General features: G+C 51.1%; 2 pseudogenes; one reads left to right on the forward strand and one right to left on the reverse strand.

Moving 5' to 3' along the window:
- Positions 1–285: 285 nt before the first annotated feature.
- LOC130563250 (uncharacterized) lies at positions 286–2230 on the reverse strand (annotated as a pseudogene).
- Positions 2231–4408: 2178 nt separating this feature from the next.
- Positions 4409–5185, forward strand: part of LOC130563175 (serine/threonine-protein kinase pim-1-like) — a 1987-nt pseudogene continuing 1210 nt past the window's right edge.

The following is a 5185-nucleotide window of genomic DNA, read 5'->3' on the forward strand; positions in this document are numbered from 1 at the left end:
CCGTAAAAAGAGACGACAACCTTGAAATAAACAACGCGTTTTAAAAAGCATATTTTAAAATGAAGGAACGAAGGAACGTCACGCAATGTAAGTTATGTAACGAAGTAAAAGTACAGATTTTCTATTAGAAATTTACTCAAGTAAGAGTAAAAGTACACACTTTTAATTTTACTTAAAAAGTACATATTTTCCAAAATGTTACTCAAGTAAATGTAATGAAGTAAATGTAGCGCGTTACTACCCACCTCTGAGTGGCAACCACACGCGGGTGAAGCCCCAGCGCGTTTAAGTTTGACTTCTCACAGGCCAGACCCAGAGAGCCACCCTGTCCGGGTGTGGGTGATAAATTTCCCCGTTCGCCAGAGACAATAGGTCTGTGCGGAGGGGGAGGCGCCACGGCTGGGCGTATAACAGAGGGATTATCTCTGCCAGCCACGGTGCTTTGGGCCACCTGGGAGCTATTAGAAGGAGAGACAGGACCTTCTCTCTCACTCTGGCCAGTGTGGGAATTATCAGGAACAGAGGAGGAAAAGCATACAGCAGCAGCTTGGGCCATGGGTGGGCCAGTGTGTCCACCCCGAGGGGCGCATCCAAGTCCTTTAGCGAGAAGAACATAGGACAATGGTTGTTTTCGCGCGAGGCGAATAGATCTACGGTTGCCTGTCCGAATCTCCTCCATATCATGCCCACTATCTGAGGGTAGAGGCGCCAATCTCCGTAGAGTGGGTTCCCCCTTGACAGAAGGTCCGCACCTCTGTTCAGAATGCCTGGAACATGAGTCGCGCGTAACGACAGGAAAAACCGCCCGCTCCACATCAAAAGCTTGTGAGCTAGAGCGTGAAGTTTCGGTGAGCGTAAGCCGCCCTGCCGATTGATATACGCGACTGCTGTGGTATTGTCGCAGCGTACGAGCACATGATGTCCTAGCAGGTGAGGCAGAAAATAATTCAGAGCTTTCCATATGGTCAGGAGCTCTAAATAATTTATGTGTGCTGAACGTAGTATGCTCGGCCACACACCGTTCACCACTCTGCCCTCCTGGGTGGCACCCCAGCCTGTTAGGGACGCATCTGTCATCACAACTTTCCGCATCACTACCGTTCCCAAACGGGTCCCCTGTGCGTAAAAGTCCGCGTCCGTCTCTCCAGTGGTAAAGAGCTGCCGTGCAGGCACGCGTCACTGTCACAGAGCGGCAGAGAAATGTAGTGACAAAACCCATTTCATGAATGCTCTAATTCGCAGAGGTCCCAGCGGCAAAACTTGGATAGCTGAAGCCATAAGACCCTGCAATCTGAGGCATGTGCGATACTGCACTCTCGCCCCCTCTCTGAACTGTGACACGCAGCTCATTAGAGAGAGGACGCGCTCCTGGGAGAGATGAGCTCGCATGGAGACCGTCTGGCTGAGTGTAAAATTGCTTTTGGTCACATTCACCCTGAACCCGAGAGATGTGATGTGTGTAAGCACGCTGCAGGTGTCCCGCAGTACCAATCGTCTATGTATGTCAAAATACGCAGACCTGACATTCTCAGGGGAGCCAAGCTCGCCTCCGTACACAGACAAAAAGTCTGAGGGCTGAGTGAGAGCCCGAAAGGAAGAACAGTGAATTCGTAACATATGCCTAGATAGGCGAAACGAAGAAACTTCCTGTGTGGCGGATAAATGCTTATGTGGAAAAAAGCATCCTTCAGATCGATCGAAGTGAACCAGTCGTTCTGTTTTATGGCGCGGGCCAGAGTGCCGTGGTTTAACATTCTGAAATTGTATTTCCTCAAATGTTTGTTCAACATTCGGAGGTCCAAGATGGGGCGGAGAGAGCCGTCCTTCTTTGGGACCAGGAAATAACGGGAATAAAACCCTTGACTTATCAGGCTGGGAGGTACCACCTGAATCGCTCCCTTCATTAAGAGAGAAGAGATTTCTTCTTTCAGAATGTGAGCGGAGCTCTCCTCCGCGTGAGAAGAGAGAACGCCGTTGAAAAGCGGGGGTTTCATTACAAACTGCAGTCTGTAACCCTGCATAATTGTTCGCATCACCCACTCTGGAGGCGCAACAGTCTGCCAGGCGGACTCGTAATTCGCGAGCGTCCCCACTGGGGCCGGTGAATCGCCGAAATCCTCGCATACGCTCTGTTGGCTCCTTTGCGATGCAATGGCGCCATCTAGCGGACACACTAGGGGCGACATGCGTGGATTTAGAAAGATGTTCTCTCTCTGCAGAGAGACGTACTCTCCCTGAAACGAATTCAATAGATTTGTTTGTTTCATTGTGTTTTTTGTGTGTTTTGTGTTGGGGAACACCGGGACCGAAGCCTTTATTAGTTGGGTGAGGGGAACAATGTGTGTGCTGTGTGGTGACACTGTTTGAGCACATTCCCTCGCAACCGACCCCCTGAACGTGGGGGGAGGAAACACAGCGTCCACTGAACGCACGGGCTGGGAACCCTGGCCGGCCCCTCCACGAGAAAACCTCCGTATTTTGGACAGGGGCTCTGGGACAGAAGGAGAGTCTGATGAGCTTGTGGCTCATGAACGAGGACTCTCTGCCCCCAATGGTCGGACATCAGGCCGGCCGCTTGCATTTAGAGTCGGTCGGGGTTGGGTTGGGGGTTTTCCCAGCCACGGCGGGAGACGTTCTTCCCCAGGGTTTAGCAGAGGGTGGGTTACTCTGCTGTGGAGGGGGTTTGTTGCGCGGTTTCTCCCTGCTATGATGCGGGTTTCGCACCGTGACGGGGGGGTTAGGCAAACGCGCAGTGGGCAACTGACGCGGAGCAGCTTTCTTAGAGAGGCACAACTTGAAAGCCTCGTCCTCTTTCTTTTTGTCGTCGCACCGTTGCTGCATCAAAGCCACGGCGGGACCGAAGAGAGCCTGGTCAGGCTTGACCGGAGCGCCCGCAACGCGCCTCTTCTCACTGTCAGGGAGTCCCGACAGGTTCAGCCAGAGAGCACACTCCCCCACTACAGAAAGCGCCATGGAGCGCCTGCAAGCTTGGACAGCCTGCCGAGCATTGCGGAGGACAAGGTCGTTGACCGTAAGGATCTCCTTCCACAAGGTTGGCGAGGGGGATCCTTTGTCCAGCTGCTGCCCCAAATCCTCCAAAATTTCTGCCTGGTAAGCGGAAAGCAGGGACGAAACATTGAGAGCCCTGACAGCCAAGGCCAAGGATTTATAAGCGGCCTGATGAACAGAGGGAGAAAAACGGTCCTTTTTGCCCGGCAAGACCGGTTTCGGAGGGGCGAGCAGCCCGCCCTGGACGGGGTTGAGATGCCTGGCGATCGACGGCTCGACAGGGGGGGGATCACCCAAGCCGAGAGCCGCCATGTCTTTCACCTCCAGACCCGAGAGACCGTGTTTGAGGTTCAGCGGGTCGCTCCAGTAGTGCCTCACGTGCTTCGCGCACGCTGGCAGGACGGGGAAGAGTTGTTTCCTCGGGCCGGGCGGGGACCCAGCACTTTCCCATCATACACATCCCTCTCCTGGTCGGTGGCGCTCTGCGGAGCCAGCCACGGAATGTTAAGGCGAGCGGCCGCTCGTTCGCACACGTCCAGGAGGATGGACTGGGGTAAGGCCGTGGGGGGGTTAGCCTGGTAAAAACCAGAGAGTGGGATGGCCTCCTCGTCCTCTGAGACCCCAAGAAGGCCCGCGTCGTCTTCATCGCCGGAACCAGCCGGTTCATCGGTGAACGGGAGGTTGCCCGCAAAGATATCCTCTTCGGGGAACGCAGGATTAGGCAGGTCAGCCCAATGAAGCGACGTCGCACCCCGGGAGGCCCCCGGAGGCGCGTCACCGTGTCCACCATCCGAGTCAGAAAGGCCGAGCTCGATACACTGGGTAGCGGCAACTTTGAGTCGATGCCGCAGGAGCTTTTTCGGCAGCACAAGGCAATGGCTGCAATGCTCCGGGTTCTCCAAAGCCTCTTCTGCATGCTTGAGGCCCAAGTAGACCACGCAGAACTCGTGAGAGTCCTTAGCTGCGATGAGAGCCCCGCACGCGGCCGGGCAGGCCCGTGATGAGCTGGTCCCTGGAGCAGTGGCAGATTTAGAGAGCGACATGTCGGCGAAAAACTCGTTAATATCCATGGCGGGCAGCCGTGGAAAGTAAAGGGGGAGCAGGTGAAAAAATCACGAGCGTGGGCGGCTCAGGATGCATAGAAAAAACACAGCTAACCTGGCTGAATAGACGACTGTCACGTCTAGCGGAGGCTGATCAGACGATATGTCCTCCTGAAGACACACAGTGAGCAGCGAAAATCCAACCGAACTGTGTTAAAGCAGAGATCGCGAGAAGCGAATGACAACTGAGGAACAGCAGCGCAAGCAGACCTTATATTCGCTCAGGTAAGGGGGTGGGGCCTTACCTGGCATTGGCTGCGCGCTTCTGTCTGTCTAGCCAGACTTTGTGCAATTAGATGCTTAGGTCAGGTACGGATGCCCTTCCCATAGGTGGATCTCGAAACAAGATGATGAAAGAGAACGCATTCTTAGATTCCTTGTGTGCCCGTTATATTCAATTAACTTGTAAATGAAATGTTTAATCAACCACTGTAAAACAAGCCCATTCTCATGAATGAAATGCGTATAAACAACACACGCTGTTGCAATATCGTGTAACTCTCCTGAACAACGGGTGTCAAATTTCCCATTTTTCAAATTAAAATAACGAGAAATACATAATGCATACCCTAAATGGCCTAGTATTACATTTACATTTATGCATTTGGCAGACGCTTTTATCCAAAGCGACTTACATTGCTTTATCCTATAAAAGCATATGTATTATGTATTATGTGTTATACCAGTATTATATCAGTATTATAATGATATAAGTATCATTATAATACTGATATAATGATTAATCTTAAAAATCAGAAACAGTATAGCAATAAAAATCAGAACAATATGTAGCCCATACAATTTTCATGAATAATTATTATTTTCTGTAATTTTTTCCAGAGCGCATCAAAAATAAATAACATTTTCTGCGCTACAGGTTTTGCTTCTTGTTCTGGTGTTAAAGTCTAAAGAGTTTTCTATTTATTTGTTCAACACAACGTGCTTTTATGCTACTAGTTTTTATTTATATAATAGCCTACAGATCAAAACCAAACAGACATGGAGATAGAAATAACATAGAAAACGACATGGATTTATATGTGGTGTAGCCTACGGTGGTTAGAGGTCCCATA

The sequence above is a fragment of the Triplophysa rosa genome, linkage group LG12 (assembly GCF_024868665.1).
Source record: "Triplophysa rosa linkage group LG12, Trosa_1v2, whole genome shotgun sequence".
Lineage (NCBI taxonomy): Eukaryota > Metazoa > Chordata > Actinopteri > Cypriniformes > Nemacheilidae > Triplophysa > Triplophysa rosa.